Raw genomic sequence first — 20,798 nt, 5'->3', positions numbered from 1 at the left:
TGCTTTCTAGTACAGATCAACAAGACAGAAATAAAGCTAGGAATTACTTTAAAACTTCACATCAGCTGTACTCAATACCCACAATAACACAAGAGGATTTTGTCTTTGTCCACGTGAATCCGATCTCTCTGTGCTCAGTGCTGCCCAACCAAAGTGTTGGTGGCAGAGGGTGGCATCACCCTTTTTCTTTCAGCATTGGACAAGTTGTGAATGACAGAGACAAGATACCTTACACTCATATCCTGTAGCACTTGCTGTATTCCAGCAGTCACTTAAGTGACAGATATAACGTACTCTGTAGATCAGCAGAGCAATTGAGCAAAAATAGCACCTATATGCACATACCTAATAGAATTGATTACAGTTCTTCAAGAAGAACTACCATAAGGAAAGTTCATACTATATACTTGTTTTCATTTTGTTTTTCTAAGCCTCCATAGGGAGAGAATTACTATATGGAGTAGTTAACAAAACCTCATATCCAGAAATTCAGGAGAGCTCCTCATTTACATTCTGATATATAAATCACTTCAGAAATACATTAGAGAAATACCAATACAAGCCTGAGCTCAAATGTTGACTCAGATCTTGCTAGTCTCACTCATATTAGTCATCTCACTGGGCTCACGCTGAGCACCCTGTGGGTGGATGCATGAATTCATACAGAACCCACTGAAATTAGTGCGCAGCCAGGGCAAGTGACTTTTAATAGCATTCTATTGAGTTAAATGGAAAAAATACAACTATGTATTGCCTAATTACACTGTTAATCTTTGCATGCAAGGCTTGGTAAAAATGAGGGAGTGGCAGAAATAGGATCTTTAAAACAAAACTGCTAACTTGTAATAGCGCAGTACCACTAGGATAGGGTAATTCAGGTTGAAAGGTATCTTGGGCAGTCTCATCTAGTTAAACCTCCTCTTCAAAGCTGCAGTTAAGTTTATTTTAAAAAGCCACAAGGTTGTGTTGTCTTCTGTGTAAAATGTTTTTTTTTCCCCAAATTCTATTAAAGTAAATATATTTTAGCTGTTTTGTGAATAATTATTTTACCCTGCCTCTTAAGCAAAGTTTTCTAACTTCTGACATTAGTTGCCTTTTAGGTACATGTCAACACCACTTAGCTGATGTGTTTGTTTAGTATTACTGTATACATATTCATCTTATTTCCCTCTTGAGGGTCTTTCAGCCAAGTTTCTGAAGTATTTCTTGTAACTGTAAATGTTTCCTCTAAGCTTTTTGTTTACTTTAGGTCATACAGTAAAAATGTTCCAGAACTTCAATGAAGACACCAATGTTAGAAGACACAACCCTGTTCAGTAACCACTGTTCTTAAAGTTTGGGCAAGAGAATACCACTGCCAGTACAAGATGGCAATGACATTTGCTTTAGTCATACTCTGTGGTCATGTACAACATCAGCACCACATCATTTGGAAATGGTTATTATCAGTCCAATCACCAGGCTGAACAGATGCATGTGAGAGGCAGCAGCAACCTCCTTTCATTTTCCATTTTGCAGTTCTAGTCAACAAGATGATGAACCACTTTCTGTATTCTGCAAACTTCTTGCTCATTAAATTTCCCCTCCTAGAAGGGATTAGTACTTCCCAGTGACATCAGGAAGTCACTAATATTTAGAAAAGTGAAAAAGCTCTTATAAATAGCTTAGATTTTAGGCTTTTCTGGAAAGTAGACAACTGTTTATAGGCATTACTATTTCACACTGTAACACTACAGTTATTAAGCACAGAATGTGATATTTATACTGCTGGAGTCTCTTGGGACTCACATTTTCAAGCAGAAGATGGTAGAAACAATGTTGCTATCCCCAAGCCTTCATATTATGGTCCCTGGACAAGAAACATAGAAAGGCCTGAAGCACATCACTGCTGTTACCCTGTATCAGTGACCATATAGACTGAGCATGGCAAAGAAAAAAAGCAGGTACTCTGCACAATCAAACCAAACTACACTTTTCAACATGCCCACAATCCCCCTACAGACTCCTGTCAATATCGATTTTTCATAAAACACAAAATTTAGAAATATTTCCTATCTCTTCTGAACTGCATATCTGTTAATTTTGATTAACAAGAAAAATAGTGGAGAGAGATGGCAAACGGGGGAGCATACAGGGCAGGAATGTCAGGAGTTGACCTCCCCTACAAAGCTACACCTGACACTTTCAGCGACTTCCACATCTTCCCCATTACATTTCTTCCTGACAAACAACCAGAGGGAACAGCCTATGTCTCATGGGTAACAAGTATTAAAGCCAGGTGTTACTTTCTGCCTCGTCACACAGGTTAGAGAAAAGGGAATTTGAAGACACAGCCAATCAGGTTAGCATTAGACTTGTTAAGACTTCAGCTGTACCGAAAGCAAACAAAAACAACCTGAAGTTTTACCCGCAATTGTTTTCTTCATGATAACAGCAATAACAACTTCATCCCGTGGAACTAAATGAAATCCAGTAATTCGTAACACGCAGGTAAGGGTCCCAGGAACAACTTGAATACGGGCTGACAACGAAGAGCCCCAAAGCCCCCGCGGCGTTCCTTCCTCTTGCAGCGAGTATCTTTCAACGCCACTATTCTCGAGGAAGTACTCCGGCAAAACCCAACAGTTTCGCCGAGGCGCGGCGGCCCGAAGAGAGACGGCGGACTTCCCGCTGCCTCGCCCCGCGGTCGGGACGGCCGGCACCACACTGCCAGACAGAAAGGCCTCCGCGCCCAGGGAGCCCTCCTGTCCCCCCTCTCTGCGCAGGGCCTACTCGGGGTACCCGCCCCGCGCCCCGCCGCCCCGCGCCGTTCAGCGTTGCCCCATCGCGCTGGCCCTGAGCGGAGCCCCGTGTGGCAGGACGGAGCGGAGACCCCCGAGGCAGAGGCGCAGCCCCTCCCCGACCCGCCGTCCTTCCCACCCCCTACCCATCGCCCTCCCCGCCCCCCCCTCCCCCCCCCCCACCCTCGACCCCTGCGGCCAGCAGACAAGTCGCCGCCGGGGCGAGCGGTGCTACCCCACTCACCCCGCGGGAGCTCGGCGAAGCAGCGCGAGCTGGCGGCTTCCCCTCAGCACCCGCGCCCTCTCCATGCACGCTACCGGAGCAGGCAGCACGGCGGCGTGTTGCCGAGCCGCGCTTTACCCGCTGCCACAGCACAGCCGCCCCGCCTCCTTCCCCCCCTTTTCCTCCCTCCCTCACCGCCGTGCCGGGGAGCGGCGGGGGGCGGGAGCAGCCGCTCGCGCGGGGAGGAGCGGGGGCCGCGGGACTCCCGCTGGCTGCGTCATCACGCAGCTACTAAACGACGTGGGGAGGGGTTGGTGGTGGCGACCGTTGCACCGGGGCGGTCGTGTTGCCCTGCCCTCGGCGGGCGGCGGTGCCGTGGGGAGCGAGGAGCGGGGCCGGCCCCACGCGGCTGTTAGACGCCTCAGGGAAGGCCTTGCGTGGGGTGGGTGGTTTGTGTCTCTTACGGGTTTCCGTTTTGCCTCCCCGGTGGGGAAAAAACGGGAAGAAAGTGAAGCGCGGGGCCTCCGATCAGCAGGCAGAAATGGTAGCGGGCAAAGGCAGAGGCACCTTCTCTAAGGCGGCGTCTGTGCCTGCTGTTTCTGTCTTAGTTCGCAATAAGAAGTACAACTCTGAAAAAAAGGCTTTTAAAATGTTTCCTGTAACTAGTATAGTAACTTCATACCTTTATTTCTTACCCACGCGAAGCAAATGTGCTTGGTGCTTCATTTCAGCTCTGGGATAGGTGAGCAAGGCTGTCTGCTTGGGCATGCAGGCAGGAGGAGCCAGTGTCGGTGAGGAGATGATGAGTTCGGGATAGAAGGAAGAACGCCAGCACCAGAGGACTTGATCCACAAAATCGTGAAGTCCTTTTACAGGAAACAGTTAGAGGAACGGGTGGCAGAGAAGAACAGGCAATTTGATCAGACATAATCCACCAACAGATGTACTCTTCACTCCAAAGCAAGATGTTACCTGACTGCCAACATCATGTGGCACTGTCAAAGAAGATGCTGTTCTTTAAGGATGAGCTTATTACTGTCATCTCTGGTATATATTGTTTATTTGCACTTAAGCAGAAGAAAAGTGTCGCCTATGTCATGTAGCATCTTCTTACAGAAACCTGGGGAAATTCAGAACTGGATTTTAACTCTGTTCACATTACTTTGCATATTTGGTTTCCTTAAATATGCAACTTACAGGATACTTGGTGGTTGTGGATTAGAAGTGATTAAAACTTGTTTTCTTCTAGTATGTACAGCTCCTGATCTCACTGAAAGTATCTGTGGTAATATATTTTGTAAAAGTTTGCTTTTCATTTCTAATGACTTTCTCTTGTTGCTGGCTGCAGCATGGGAAAAAGAAAATCACACAAGCATCTACTGCTGTCATTCTGAAAGCTTCTGACACACAGGGAAGGAACAAACTTCAAAATGTACCACTGCCTCCCAGATATCATGAGCACTGGTATTCAGACTAAAAGATAAGGAGAGTTACATGTTGGTTGTGCATCAGTGCATAGCCACACTCTACTCATCAAGGTCAATCTTGATAGAACACTGAAAATGCAAAGAATCTTACAGAAATGAATGGGAAATAAATGATTAAGTTTACTAAGTTTCAACATGTGTCAGGCTTGATTAAACCATCAAAACCTTCTGAATTATCAGCTGATAGATGACATCATCAGCTGATAGACTGTTGAACACCCATCTATGTTAGGACTCCCAGCATTACAGTTTATCTAATGACAGTAGGCATTTTCACTCTTGTTTGTCTCCTGTTTCAATAAAATACAATTTAGCATATTCTAGAAAGAAAAAACTATTCTGATTTTTTTTTTCCTGTAGTCAATTCAGGTTTGCTTGTTACTTTGAACAGTGTTCCTGCTACTCTTCATTTTTAGCAAGCCCTTTGAAAGGCATCTTCACCAAGAACTCAGCATCTCAAATTTCCATCTTATTCAAGCATTCCCCTTTCCTTTTGTCTTTGCTAAACAACTGTATATACTTTGCATACCTTTGCATGTTAATACACTTTGGTACAATGGTGTCAGTCTGTGATGTGTGGCAACTTACTTCTAGAAAGTGTAATACCATTTAGCTTCATCCTGTTTACAACTCCGGTTCCACTTTTTCACACTAAGTCAAACAGAAATATGTATAGTGTCTACTAACACAGACATAAACAGAATTCTAAACTAAATGGATATGTAAAATGCTCTGGGTGAGAAGCTTATTAAATATATCCCCAACTAATGGATGAAAATACAACAAATTACATGTGAAATGTTTATTTTTACAACTATTGTAATTATTCCCCTTCAGAATTAGTCTGCTTTTAAAGCAAGTTACAGAACTTGCTATCAATGCAAGAGACCTGATTTTACTTTCTTTATAATTATTTGTTCCAAGTTCTGAAGTTAGAAAGCAGACAAGGAAATAGATGTTTCATTTTCATATTCAAAAGCTAAACATGGTCAGAACAGTTTTACTGCAACTACTTGAACTCTAAGAATTGGAATTAGATTTGTCATTTTCAGCTGAAAATAAATTAAATGTCCATTATTTATTCAGAACAATGTGAGGATCTAATTGCAAAACTTTTCAAGCCTTGTTCTAATTCATAGAAGTTACTCAGTTAAGTCAAATCTATGAAGGCAAACTGTATACATTTCACTCCTCCTTCTTTTGGAGCCTCTCAGGATGTAAAATGCTTTAAGATGAGGACGTAAGTTGTAATGGTTTTTCCTTCCTCGATTTGTGTAGGCCTAGCCTTTTTGAGAAACATAACTTAGTCAGAAATAAGTTTTTTTTTTATTGAGCATAAAGAGCACTCTTAAAAGAAGCTTGTTCAGTATCCATTGTCATTATCTGAAAGCTATTTATTCAAGTGATATGAGTGAATACTTCCTGAACAAAAAAAAAAGAAAGGAACACGTGTAAATAATGGGTTTGCATACAGGTGATCTCCTCAAAGGACATAACTCTAAGTCATCCCCACTAGGAAAAAAAAAAAAAAGAGTAAGAAAAAAAGCTATCTCAGTAGTATTATGCCCAATTTTGGGCTCTTATAAGCAATGTCTTGATAAGTGAAGTGTGGTAGAGTACCTAGAAAAATGTCATAATGCCTTTCTGCAAAGTCTACTTTTGAATATCCTTATATATCATATCCTTAAGCACACAAAATGCAATTCACCCAACACTAAATGCTATCTTACCTACTAGTGAAAAACACACTGCTTTGGCACTTCCTTCTCTAGCAGTCTTATGTTCTTGATCAGGTACAAAGCACAGCCATATGCAACAATCCTAGAGGAAAAGTGATAGTTAAAAATAAAAAAAAACCATGCAAGAACAGGCATCACTTCACACCACTGACTAACTGGAAAGCACATAAATGCTACAATGACTAAGTAATGCAAGATCTTCCTTAAAAGAAAACAATAAAAAATTAAATAATACTCCCCCCTCCTTCCTATGTGTCTGTAACTGTGCCATTTCCCTTCCACAGTGTTCTCCAAACTGGCAGACAGCTACAGCTTTCCAGCAGCTCTCTGGGATTTCCTCCAGAAATCCCCAAGTGGGATGAGCATAATGCAGAGAAGAAATCCACTTCATAGCCTACTCCAGTCAGGAAGAGTGCTCCACCTAACAGATTTCTATTTTGTAGGATAGCTTGGTGTATGCAGGATGTGCAGTGGCAATAAAACATGGATTAAAAAAGGTGACATAGAGATGTTCCCATATTGCTGACCTGATGTATTGCTGTACTGATGGTATATACACAGATGAACCATATGTAGTTGTATGGCAAACAGGTCTACAGATTGTAAGGTAAATAGGTACACAGGCATAGGACCAGAGAGATTATCACATTACAAGGGAGTAATGAAATAAAGAGCTTACCTATGTCCTGGGCTCATTGAAGGGCTCCAAGAGGAGTGATCTCTAGATAGAGATCCTTCCTCCTTTGGAGTCAGCCCTTAAATGGGGTCTAGGAGGGGTGGAGCCTGGCTCCACTCCTTCCGGTCACTCAGGTGAAATTGTGTTCACCTGTGCCCCTGCAGCTGACTCGGTGTTCACCTCAGGTGGTCAATCAGAGGTTCAGGCCGTGATTCAACAGTTCCCATACAGTAGTGCATAACATTTTCACGTGTTTCTTTAAAATTGAATTATTTTGCTGTTGTTGTTTTTAATAGCTTCTGTCAGGTTTCATGCAAGTAGTGAAAGACTACATAATTTTTAAATTCATCTTTATTGAAGCCTATTGTCTTTTGTGAAAAGCGAGGTCCACACCAACCTCCATGGCTCTCTCTATTAATGGTCCCAGCCCATTGAAACCCGGCAGTTGTGTGGCTCTGCAAAGTTTGGTCTGGTCTGAATTAGAGTAAAAACATTTCTTGCCAAGTCAGCTGAGTCACAGTTTGGTAATAGCTTGGGGACTCCTTTTAAAGGACTCCTATCTCCATTATAGGATAAAACTTCACAAGCTGCCAAGAGTTGTGTGGGTGGAAAAAGGAAGCAGGCAGGCAATGGCAAGCAATCATGCTAACTATAGAACTTTCTGAAAACGAATTTTGAAATAGAGTTCACTGATGGTAAGTGGCTTGTTATAAAAAGCATTACAAGGTACCACAAAACTCTGTCACGCTGTGACACTCAGAGCATTTTGCCAAGTGCCGGAGAGAAAAGACAATGTATGCCAGCACCATCCAGTGACAAAAAGCATCAAAAGAAAAGTCTGAGGTCCCTCCTCAACAAAATCTGCACACAGAACAAAACAAAATTAGATTATTAAAACTGCAGTCTGAGTTGAAGGAGAAGGCATAGATAGTACAAACACCAGCTTGCAGTGTTCTCGGTGTATCTGCAGTTAAAACTCCTGGTGACTGCAACACAGATTCTTCTCTAGTCCATAACTGTAGGTCTCCATTGAGTTGTACACACTCACTTTACTGCATAATCAAGTTCAGCTGGTGTAGAGTTAACTTTGTTTTGTTTTGTTTTCCCAATACTATCCTATCTTTACAGCAGGATATCCTCTGTACTTAACCTTAGCACAGTGAGTTGTGATTTTATTTGTGTTTTGGTTATAGAAATAGGATGTATTTATAATAATGAAGGACTAAAGTTGTGCCTTTTAGGGTCTACTTACAACCAGGAAAAAAATGAATGCTGATAGAATGTCTCACTTGAAAATTCCTTGGAAGAAGCAATGGCTACTAACTTACAAACCTCTTGTATCATAATTGTGGTGAACCAGGTTTGGGGGTTTGGGATTTTTTTTTTTTAATATATCCAAGCAGAATCACCTTAAATGTTTTTACATTGTTCAAACTTGGAAAACAACCCACTTTCCTCTTACAAACTACACTTTCTGCTTTCAAACCTTAAGTACATACATTCTCATCTTGCACAGTGCTCAGGAGTGCGTAGTGACTCAAGTGGGCTTGGATCAATTTGTGGAAAATTAATCTGTTATTTGAAATAAATACGTTCACATACATACATATCTTAGATATTTTTAATGTTTCAAGATATCTACTGGCAATTAGGTAGAAACCTCTCAAATACTCTTCAGATTAAGGCTTCTAGAACTTAAATGCTTACTAACTCATTAGATCTGATATTAAAATTCAGCAAACTGCATCTGTAATAAGGTTCATTTGCTTTGCATTATTACTGAAATCTGAAAGCTTCCTGGACTTACTTGGCAGCACTTACCTGTGAAAGTCAGGAAACTCCAAAAGTTTACGCTTACATAAGTTCATTTCAGCCAAATAGTAATTTCTCATCCTGTTTTTATTATTATTTAATATGTTCCTGTAATTTAATCTGTTTTCACTAGTGTGACAGGATGTGAATATCACACAACTAGAAATTAAAGGGATAAAAGACAATCGGATGAACTGGTGATAGTGAGGATAACTAAATTCTCTTACTGTTTACTATTGAAGTTGTGGAATTTTCTCTTAGGACAGATCAAACCATGATATTTTTTACTTTTTTTTTTTTTTTTTTTTTTGTACATTTCTGTGTATAACATATAACGAGGCTGCTTGAACGTCATATAAAAGTTAAAGTCATAAAACTGAATCAGGTTAGTTTTGTTCTTTTTCCAAACTGCCTACATTTTCCGTATCAACCACCAGATACCTTGAAGATCAAGAACCTTTACTATAAACACAATTATATGGACAACAACAATTCATGAACTATTTCTAAAATTCTTTAAATTGCTCACAGCAAGTTCAAAGTAAAATATATAATTTGTTTTCAGATAATTAATTTTTCCACTTTATGTTCTCATCTTAGCATTAGACAGCAGAGTAAAACTACCCCATTTCACTTTTCTGTCTTAGTTTTACTTCTAGTTGCTAGTACAAGGCAATAGCAAATTGTCTTTGGGTTCACTGTCCTGGAAAAAAAAAAAACCAACAACAATGCACATAATTTAATTTAAATTCAGAAATTTATTTCAGTTTGAAATAAAGTGCTGATTTTTCACAAGTGCTAAGTAACAATTGCTCACACTGTATGAGATGCTTTGCTTTATCAGTATTTCTGAAAAATTAAATCAGCGTGGAGGGTGTTTAAAAATCAGTGTTGGTATCAAATGCACATACTGTTGACAAACTGACAAACATCAAAACATTTTAGAGTAAAAATAAATTACAAAAAAATTAAACATCTTTAACATAGACGTTTTCCTTTTGAATTTTTTGGCCAGTTTCATTTAAAGCAGGCAGAAGAACAGGTGCTAAATTTCCACAAGTTCTGCAGTATATTATGTTCTCTCCCACTCACTGGACACCACCAGGCAATAAAGAATGGCACAGAGGGAAAGTAACATGGAGAAAGTCAGACACTGTAAAAATCCTAGCTTATATGAGATGCTGTTACGTTTCAGAGACATAACTGCTGTATCTATCTTGACTTTAATGTCTCTGGAGGTGCCTGTGACATATAAATGGAGCAGCCAGCATGCTGACAGGCAGTGAGGAGGCTTCTGATCTTTGAAAGAAGTTGACACTCCAACACTCTTTACTGCTGTGGGTCTGGGCGTTGCGTTCTCTGGGTTCAGAAAAGCTCACAGCCAGTGACTTGGACAAGCCAGTCCTAAAGAGAAAGGTCTGCTCCCCTAGTCACCATTGGAACAGAATTGTAGAATCACAGAATTGTTTGAGTTGGAAGAGTCCTTTGAAGGTCATCTAGTCTAACTCCCCTGCAATCAACAGGAATATACAGCTAGATCAGGTTGCTCAGAGCCCCGTCCAGCCTGACCTTGAATGTCTCCAAGGGCAGAGCATACACCGCCTCTCTGGGCAATTCATTCCAGTCCCTCACTATCGTTTTACTGATATCCAGTCTAAATCTCCCCTCTTTTAGTTTGAAGCTATTTCCCCTTGTCCTGTCACGCAGATCCTGCTAAAGATTCTGTTGCCTTCTTCCTTAAAACCCCCCTTTAGATAATGGAAGGCCGCTAGCAGGTCTTCCCAGAGCCTTTTCTTCTCCAGGTTGAACAGCCTCAGCTCTCTCAGCTTGGCCTCCTAAAGGAGGTACTTCATCTCTTGAATCATTTTTGTAGCCCTCCTCTGGACACATTCCAACAGGCCCATTTCTCTCCTGTCCTGAGGACTCCACATACAAACGCAGTACTCCAGGTGAGGCCTCATTAGAACAGAGAATGGGGCAGGATCACCTCTATGACCTACTGGCTACGCTTCTTTTGATGCAGCCCAGGATAGAGTTGGCTTTCTGGGATACGAGAGCACACTGCGAGCTCATGTCCAGCTTGCCCTGCTTTAACTAATCAACTGTGGTTACTCTGCAGTAAATTATTGCAGTATTGCAATTTACTGCAAAATTGCAGTAAAATTATGCAACTCTGCATAATTTTAATTAACTATCAACTTTCTTTGCTTTTCTGGAATTATTTTGGTACAAACAATAGCTAACATGTCCCTCTTCTTTTCCTTCTCCTTTAGTCTTGATCTCCAGCCACACTGGCCGCTGTTTTATTTATTTATTTTTGTTTGTAATTAAAGTCACAAATCAGCATTCGTCGGTTTTCGTTTCTCATTTCCAAAGAATGGCACCCAGCTGCTATTACACTGAAAAACACTGGTTCCTCATTCTACTTTTTGTAGTGTAATGGAAATGAGGCACTTGTGCAAGCCCTCAGGGAGGGCATTTTTGGATCCAGAAACTGTTTCTCAAACTCTGTTTCTTGAAGGAGTGAGGATTTTTGAATGAGCAGTTCTGACAAGTATTCCTTCACATGAGACATGCACACAAAGCATAGGATTTTGCCTAGAGGCAGAGGCACTTCCTTCTGGCTGCTGGCCCTCCTGATGTGCCATCAGAGGAGATCTCATTGCAGACTTTAGATGGAAACTACTTTTTACATCATCTGATAGTGATAGGACAAGGGGGAATTATTTTAACCTCAAAGAGGTGAGATTTAGTTCAGCTGTTAGGAGGAGATTCTTTACTCAGAGGGCTTTGAGGCACTGGCACAGCTGCCCAGAGAAGCTGTGGGTGCCCCATCCCTGGAGGTGTTCAAGGCTAGGTTGGATGGTGCCCAGGGCAACCTGATCTAGTAGGTGGCAGCCATGCCCACGGCAATGGGTTGGGACTGAATGGACTTTAAGGTCCCTTCCTACCCAAGCCATTCCATTATTCTGTGATTATGAGGGATTATAAAATCTCTGCTGGGGTAGCTGCATATGAGATACAGAGGCAGAGGCAGCACTCAGCTCTACTTGATCATTACATGCAGCATTTTCCAAATATATCATTCCTGCAGTGGGGCTTTTGTGAAGGACCAAACCAATTTCAGGTGTTCTCCTAATTACTGGGAGGAGTACAAGTAATCCTTGTCCACAGAAATTAAGGAAAGCTGTTTTTGCTCTGTGTTTTTGCACACCATATGCAGTGTGAAGCAGCATTGGGCCAGGTGCTCCTTGGGCCAGAGGAGCCACAGGAGCGTGCTGGGGCACTTTCTTTCCCGGGGCAGGAGCTGGGACACACAGCGTCCCCCAGGGGAGAGCCGTCCCCTCTGAACTGATTCAGTCCTATTCTGGATTTCTGCTCTCCTGCATCCCCTGCTGCTGTGTAACTGAGACAGACAGTAATGAAAAGCCCAGAGCTACCAGCAACATGGCTGGAGGCATTTTTGATAAGTAGAAAGAATATGCCATTACAATTGTGAAAAAGTGAGTCAGTTTGTACAGAAAAGATGGTAACAGATGGGCCTACCATTTACTTAATGACAGAGGAAGCAAGCTGAAAAGATTGCCAGGAAGGCTGCTTTTACTTGGAACCACCATTTTTCTTCTTCTCCTCAAAAGTGAAACTAAGATGTTACGCACACTCACAGCTTGCTGAGCTGGATATTTGGCAGAACACACTAGCAGAAGTGGGTTGTCCTGAGGAGGGTGGGTGAGACACAGCTACTGGATCCTTACCATCAGCATATCTTGGTTTACGATGAACAAGTGCTGCGAAAATATTCTACCAAGTGCTGCAAATTATTTTAATCCATACAAAATGTTGCAGAAGTATTCTAAAGTAGTTTTGATTATTTTAAATATAAGGAGATACTGGAAGCACCAGCACACTTATGATCTTTTATTTCATTGTGTATTTTGTATCTTTGTGACATTTTTTCTCCCCCCCCCCCTTTTTTTTCTTCCTTCATTCATATTCCTTGCCCTGATTCCTTTGAAAAGCAAGGAGCTAAAAAGTTATGTTCGTCCCCAGAATTCCTTCTCATACGCCAATATTTCTTCTGTATAGGAAATAACATTTCAAATAACAGTGGTATATACCTTAATGAAAACAGTGTCGATGAGAGAAAACCCCACAACACCGCTAAGCAAACACAGGTGTGCTTTCTTCACAGAGGGTCCTGAAAGAACTGAGTCTTTCAGCTCAGTAAGGGTGGAGCTAGATTTCAAGATTATCTCTTGTGCAACCTCTAGCTCCTGGACTTAATATGCCCAGTGTATGTTTAGTAATGTGATGTGCCACTGTTTTTAAAGGAGACTATACATTTTAATGATAGCCTGAAATAAATTTTTTATTTCTGCTAATTGGAAGTTTGCTTTTTTGTTCCACTTTAAATCTCAGGACATTCGTCTAGGACTTACTTTTCCTTGCTTTTTTCTGATAAGGTTTTCTGATACCAAAGAGGAAATATTTTAACTTTGAGGCTGTTCACAGGGTGAAAACATAAGGGATCCCAGGCACTCTCTAGCACTGTAAGAACAGACCAAGTGAAATAAGTACTTCTTTTTAAACAGTAAGTGATTAAATACTAGAACAAATTTACAAAAACTGTGTAATGGAAATGCCTTGTCTTAGTTTTTCTGCTGAAAACTGGAGGCTCTTCTGCACCTTTTAATTTCTTTTGAAAGAGGAAGAACATGCTAACACATAGGAGGCCAGACTCTGTAATTAACAACACTTTCTTTGTTCTCAACTGTCTTTACTTCAAGATGACAAGCTTGCAAGGAGACTCCTGAGATGGAAGAGATGAGGAGAACCCTTTGTTTCCACATCAGGTACATTTAGGCATACAGAACTCAGTGTATCTAGTAGCTTTTCCATTTCATAAACCCTGAATTAAAGTCCTTGCAGTGAAGCAGATCAGTGAACAGCATTTTTAGAATTTAATTGCTGGACAAAAGAGGGGTATACCAGCTGGGTGAGTAGCCAGAGAGACAGCCTCCAGAGAAACCCATGGAAGTGTCAAGAGAAGGGAGATTATTCAGCAACTCAAAACCCCACAGTGGCATTGTGGAGGCTCTTCTTCCAGCTTGCATGATGGAGGAACAGTCATGGAGGTAAAAGAAGCAGGAAGAACAGTCTAACAGAGAAAGATAGCAGATAGCACTTATGATGTACCATGGAGGAAATCTTTCTCAAGTAAAAGCAGCAGGGTTTAGTCTAAACAAGAATCTAATATAGACAAAGAAACACAAACAAATCCTGAGAACAAACCAAATCAAACTAACCAACCAAGAAAGAAGCAAGACCAAACCAGAGTAGGAGCAGAAATAAGCCAGGGAGATTTAGGCTTGTAGAGACACAACCTGTTTATAGAGCTTATAAAGTGAAGAAAATATTGCACAGGCTGAGAATCTGTGGATCTCAGTATTTTCTAGTTCAGCTCCCTGTAGAATGTAAGAGCCACTTCATTTTCATCTACCACAGGCACAAAAACATTTCTCCAAAACACAGACTTTGAAACAGAAGAATAAATCTATAAAGCCAAGAATTTCATTACATGAATACAAGCAATAAACCTTTTCATATATAAGTTGTAGGAAATGAACTACGGATTTTATTGAAGAGTGAATAGTTGTGAAAACAAAAATATCAGTCAAATTCTTTCATAGCAGATCTCTGAAAGTTGGGTCATCGGAGAAAATGCTATTGCTGTAAACAGTAAAATTCTACTCAGTGCTTCACTCGTGTTTCTGAGTGAACAGTTCAACTCTTTTTGCTTAAACCTGTGGGGCTGGAGAGAGAGAAAAAAGCAGTTAATAGGATTCTCTAGTTCCTTTAACTGCCAGTTATGTCTTTTCATGAACACCTCTTACAATAAATTTCAAATCTTAAAGCCATCTACTTGTAATATTTTTTTAACTCTGCAAGTCAAAATAGACTTTTTGTTTAAACTCAGTGCCTGGACAAGTTACAGAGACGATAATTCTAGAGGATATTGAAAACCAATTAAAGAACAAAGCTCTTCTCAGGCATGGTCAACATGGATTCATCAAAGAAAAGTCCTGCCTTAGTAATTTAATCTTCTTTTATGAAAAGGTCACCCAATTAGAGGATGAAGGGAAAGCAGTGGATGTAATCTTACTGGATTTTAGTAAGGTTTTTGATGTCGTCTCTCACAATATAACTCTAGACAGACTGTTAAACGACGAGATGAACAGGTTCATGCTGTGAAGGGTGGTGAAACTGCTGAATGGTACTGCACATCAGATGGAGCAGGGTCAGACACAGGCAGACTCGGGGCTGCTGGTGACATTGGGCTCAGCATGAGCTAGCAATGCGCCTTGGCACCAAGAGGGCAAAACTGCATTTGGGGATGCATTAAACACAGCATAGCCAGATGGTGAGAAGTGATTCTCCTATATTTAGCACTGCTTTAGCCTCAACTCAAATGTTGCATGTACTTCTGGGGTCCATAGCATAAAAATGATATTAAGATACTTGAAAGCATGCAGAGGGCAACACAGCTGGTAACAGGGCAGGAAGGCATGCTCTGTGAGAGAGGCTGAGGGCACTTGGGCTGCCCAGCCTGGAGGAGGGAGAGAGGTACCTCAGTGCTCCCTGCAGCTCCCTCAGAGAGGGGCCAGGTCTGTTCCTGGGAACCGATGGCAGAAAAGGAATGGCACAGAGCTGCCTGTGGGAGGTTCATTAGGGAAAATTTCTTTACTGTGAGGGTAGTCAAACACTGGAGCATCATTCCTAGAGAGGTGGTTAGTGACCTATGCCTGTCAGCGCTCAAAAGGCATTTGGACCTGATGATCTTCGCATGTCCCTTCCAATGGAACTATTCTGAATTTTAAAGAAAAAAAGTTTATCCTTTATTTTTACTGTGAAACTGAAAATCAAGAAGAACTATTGAGGCAGATGCCAGTCTTCATGTGAAAAGGCCAGGCCCAGATGTAGCTTTAGACTGTCACTCTCCTGTTGAGAAAGAAGCTGTTAAGAAGCTGTGAGCGGTAGAGTAGCCTGCTCTTCTAAGATGTTCTATGTACCATGAAAAAATTCAGATCCTTTCAAATCAGATTTTCTTTACTTTTAATCTGTACATCATTACTTAGAACAGATTGGAATTTGATGCTGCTTCTATGGAAAATTTGCTACTGACATCAAGGATTAAGAAACAGTATTTTTATTAACAATCTGACAAACATTTCCAAACAAAGCAAAAATTATGTATTCTAGGTTCTCTTATTGAGTTCTGATTTATTACAGATGTTTTCTCTGAAAGTATATTACATATGCAATTTAAGTTACAAAAAACAAAGTGAAAATGGTGGATACTTGTGGTGTGAATTATGACATAGATTTTACATTCGATGCTCAGGAACATTTCATAGCAGAAAACTTTTCCCTCAGATATGCTCTGAGCCTGTAGAGGCATTTCTAAATACAAATACATATGTAAACTTTTAAGGAAGCCCTACAAAATCAGGCACCTTCCGACTGCTGAAACACAAACAAGCTTTAAGTTTTTTTCTATTCTGTTTTCTACTTAAGCTTTGGTAACATAATAAATAAATAAATAAATATTCATGCATATTTTAGCATAGATCCAGATATTCTGCAGCAGACAGGGAATATAGGTCAGGGTACTCTTTTTAGTGACCATGTATAGTAATTTTACTGCTTCAGGAGAAAGATCAGCATTCACACTTATATCTGCTGCTACAGATATACTACAAATCATCCTAACAAACCTGTCTTATTGTAATGTCATAAGTTATCAACTGCAATTACTGCTTGGACACTGTGATGCTCTAACAGAGAGCAAGACTTTCCTTCATGACAATTCTGTACAATGATGTCACAACAGAACCCAACCCACACACTATTCCTTGCAGGACTGTCTTTTTTCCTTTCCATCTTTCAGGTTTACTAGGACCTCAACAGTAATTGCAGAAGATGTCCCTTATGCCTATTTTTTTTCTTTTCTTTTTTTAATTTATGGTGGCTTTGACACAGTAGCAGCCTTATTTTGTATTCCCTGGTATCCAGACCGAGTAGAAATTACAGAATCATAGGGGTTGGAAGGGACCTCTGGAGATCACTGAGCGCAACTCTCCTGCTAAAACCTTGTTCCCTACAGTAGGTTGCACAGGAAAGCTTTCAGGTGGGTCTTAATTATCACCAGAGAAGGAGACTCCACAGCCTCTCTGGGCAGCTTGTCCCAGTGCTGTTACTCTCACAGTAAATGTGAGTAAATGTGTTTGTATGGAACTTCCTGTACTCCAGATCTTGCCCATTGCCCCTTGTCCTGTTGCTGCACATCACTGAAAAGAGCCTGGTCTTATTCACTTTACACCCACACTTCAGATACTTATAAACATTCATTAGATTACCTTTCAGCCTTTTCTTCAGGCTGAACAGTCCTAGGTCTCAGTTTTTTTCTCCTAAGAGAGATGCTCCAGGCTCCTACTCATCTTTGTAACCCTCTGCTGAACTCTCTCTAGTTCCCCACCTTCAACACAGCAAAGTGAAAGGTTTTGCACTTGGTCCGGAGGAATCCCAGGCATTTATACAGACTGGGAGGAGCAGTCCTTGTGAGTAGCCCTGCAGAAAAGGACCCGGGGGTCCTGGTGGATGAAAACCCTAACATCAGCCAACAGTGTGCTCCTGCAGCTCAGAAAGCAAATGGTTTCCTGGGCTCCATCAGAACAAGGGTGGCCAGCAGGGGCAGGAAGGTGATTGTCCCTCTCTACTCTGCTCTTGTGAGGCCCCATCTGGAGTACTGTGTCCAGGTCTGGGGCCCCCAATACTAGAAAGACAGGGAGCTGTTGGAGAGGGTCCAGAGGAGGGCCACAAAGATGATCAGAGGGCTGGAGCACCTCTCCTATGAAGACAGGCTGCGGGAGATGGGCTTGTTCGGTCTGGAGAAAAGAAAGCTGTGGGGTGACCTCATTGCAGCTGCTTCCAGTACCTAAAGGGAACCTATAAACAGGAGGGGAATCAAATCTTTGAAAGGGTAGATAATAGCAGGGCAAGGGGAAATGGTTTTAAGTTGAAGGAGGGAAGATTTAGGTTGGATGTCAGGGGAAAGTTCTTTACTATGAGTGGTGAGGTGCTGGAACAGGCTGCCACAGAGGTCATGAATGCCCTGTCCCTGGAGGTGTTCAAGGCCAGGTTGGATGGGGCCCTGGGCAGCCTGGTCTAGTACTAAATGTGGAGGTTGGTGGCCCTGCCTGTGACAGGGGGGTTGGAGATTCACAATCCTCGAGGTCCCTTCCAACCCAAGCCATTCTATGATTCCATGATTCTTGAACTAAGAAACCCAGAAGTAGATACAGTATTACAGATGTGGCCACACCAGGACAGAGAAGAAGGGAAAGACCACCTCCCTCGACCTCCTGATCGTGGTCTTTTATTGCGCCCAAATGCTTTATCAGACACGCAAAATGAATGTGCAGAGATGGTCGTACAATAACAAACACTGAGCAAGAAGTCTATATGTAAAATTATGCCTTCTGAGAGCTGGTACTTTTCCTCATTGTCTTTTTCCCTCCTGCTGCTGCCTCAAGGGCATGACTTAAAAACTGGGAAGTGAATGTCAAAGCTTGCAAGCAGCAGAAATACGTCTCAGTGGCTTAAAACAAAATCCATTACACTCTTAATATCACCTGTGAGGTAGGGGAAGAAGAGAGAGAGTATCTGTGCTCTAGCAGTAACATAATCACAATTTTGAAAATATTACCCAGGACAGCCATGTACCTACTGTTCTGGTCTTGCTATCTCACCGTGTGCTTTCCCAGACATTTACTGCACTGGCTTCCAGCCACACACCTTCAGTAAAGTGCACTGGCTGGGAATGAAGCAATTTTACCTTCAGCACAATCTCTGCTACTCCACAATCTGTTCTACAGCAACTTATCATGAATTTTCTCATATAAACACAGAAGATACAGAAAAGTTACCATCTATCTCAGAAACTGAACAGCATTTAACAATACACATGACAAAAATGGAATTGGATACCACGTAAAAACCACGTTTTTCAAATAGTTTTTGCATCAGCACAGCAGTAGCCTTTCCTGTTAGGCAAGTTGAAAGAAAAAGATTCTCCACATGATGACTTGCTCTAATAGTTTTCTGTCAAGACATTTCTCTGTGCTTCTTTACCTTGTCCTATGCATTTAAAATGCACGTTACAAAATACTTTCTATTAACTAGTCCCTTCCCACACCTACATCCCTTATGGTCCATCCTTAAGGTGTTCTGCATGCAGAAAAGTTTCCAATCACAGCTGAAGAGTATTATCAGAACAGTATATCTGAACCCACAAGCTGAACTGACAAATAGCTCAAGGAGTACAAAATTATCCTGATACACTTCAAGTCCTAAGATTTTTAAACCTACCATGATGGACTGAGATTAAAAAGGCATCTCCCCATAACTACTATCCTTCCCACAAAGTCTGTGTTGATAAAGAACATAAATGGTCTCTTTGTTAGAAATCACTTTTCTGTAAAATTGACCTGTCCTATTGTACATGGGATCAGTCCAGGAAAACAGGTGTTAATCACCATTCTGTCTGTAAACAAACAGATCTTATCTATAGGATTTACTCTTAAGTATTTTTCATACAACATAAAGATCAAATAATTTTTAAGGAAGCTCTTAGCTAAAACTCTTTTGGAATAGTGTCTGTTTCTCCAGAGACTGACTGTTCTGGAAGACTTATTCTTGTTATATACGTGTTTTTCTGTGTAAAGCAACCAGCAATTCTGAGTCATAGCTAGCAGTCTGTTGTGGAGCTATGCAGTCTGGTTGTTTTCCTTCTGCAGGGCTAAGGTTTAGCAGCCTAACTTCAGTGCTGAGGTTTAGTTAAGCATGGGTAATTTTATGACATCATTACTCTACTCCTAAGGAATCTGCTACCTGGACAACACATTGCCCTTTCTATGCTTGGTGCAATGAACATTTGGAAATGCTGTCACAACTTCAAAAGCTGAGAGTTTTCAAAATTTAAAGGGAATAGAGTTCTGAGCTTTTGAAGCTGTGACAGTACTTCCTAATGTTTATTTAGATTTATTTTAGAAATCTGAGCTGTGCTGTAAAATTTTACCTTTAATTAAAGCAGGTTTCAAACATTAATTCCAGTAACTATTCATCTCACCTTGTACATTTCATTTTTTGAATCAGTGGGTCCCCATATTTAACATAACTTTAATTTGGAGAGTTTCCAGCTTTTTATTGCACAGGTAACAATGGGAAGCAAGGCAAGAAAATATTCCTGGCCCACGGACTTTTTTTTCTGCAATAATTTGAAATGTAAAAAATAGCTGAAGAACTTTAATTAGCTTTTTACTGAATTATTTGGGATTTGCTTATCTGTAAAAGTTTTGGAAGGTAGTAAGTTGTAAAAATGGCCTGGCCTCCAACAATTCCCTAAACTGTTCTTTTCAAGTAACATGTCAAAATAGCCATTTATCATCTGAAGTGCCATCTTACAGAGCTGAGAAAAACTTTGTTGGTTTTTAAAGGAGAAGAAAACCTTATTTAGGACAAAATATTTCCCAAACATGTTTAGATAGGTTGTAAAAAAGAAAGGCATACAGTACAAAAATCATGCATGGCCTCCAGTAGCTCATAAAGTACTGGTCAAGTATCTTATTTAAAAAAAAAAAATCAAATCAATTCTTGTTCAGTTCAGTGAAAATTTTTCATATTGCAGAGGTCATACCCACCTGACAGTGGCACTGGATAGAATTTTTAAGAGCATTATAACACAGTCACTAGTACTTGCTCTATAAGTATACCACCTTTTAACACTGTGTTGTTTTATTCCACACTGTATGTAAAATGAAGTCAAGCATAAATCTCTTTCCTTCTGTCAGGAGTTCAGTATTATTATGTTCATTGAATCTACCAAAAACTTTTTATTGGGTAAGAATTCATATCCTTATAGGAACTTCCAGCACCTGTCAATTCAAACAGTGGTCATCCACTATAATCCCTCTCTTAAAATGATGCAGCTGCACAAAGTGTGTCATTCCATGCATAGCAGTA

At 40.9% G+C, this 20,798-nt stretch overlaps 1 protein-coding gene and 1 long non-coding RNA gene across 7 annotated transcripts in view; one reads left to right on the top strand and one right to left on the bottom strand.

Annotated features, from left to right (window-relative positions):
* JAK2 (Janus kinase 2) overlaps positions 1 to 3,180 on the bottom strand; it is an 85,541-nt gene extending 82,361 nt beyond the window's left edge. For 3 of the 6 annotated variants that reach the window (XM_046905181.1, XM_015280059.4, XM_046905182.1), the window contains exon 1: positions 2,408 to 2,916. The gene's annotated coding sequence lies outside the window, so the exon portion shown is untranslated. Of the gene's footprint in view, positions 1 to 2,407; positions 2,917 to 3,024 lie in introns of those variants that run through there. The other 3 variants (XM_046905180.1, XM_015280057.4, NM_001030538.3) reach the window with 2 other exon arrangements.
* Positions 3,181 to 3,300: 120 nt separating this feature from the next.
* Positions 3,301 to 4,624, top strand: LOC107052272. The gene is made up of 2 exons (XR_001464667.4): positions 3,301 to 3,445; positions 3,735 to 4,624. It is a non-coding gene; the product is annotated as an uncharacterized LOC107052272 (long non-coding RNA).
* Positions 4,625 to 20,798: the final 16,174 nt, after the last annotated feature.

Source organism: Gallus gallus, chromosome Z, assembly GCF_016699485.2.
Source record: "Gallus gallus isolate bGalGal1 chromosome Z, bGalGal1.mat.broiler.GRCg7b, whole genome shotgun sequence".
In the NCBI taxonomy this organism is placed as follows: domain Eukaryota; kingdom Metazoa; phylum Chordata; class Aves; order Galliformes; family Phasianidae; genus Gallus; species Gallus gallus.
The sequence above is the reverse complement of the archived record's forward strand: the minus strand, read 5'-3'. Positions and strand labels throughout refer to the sequence as shown.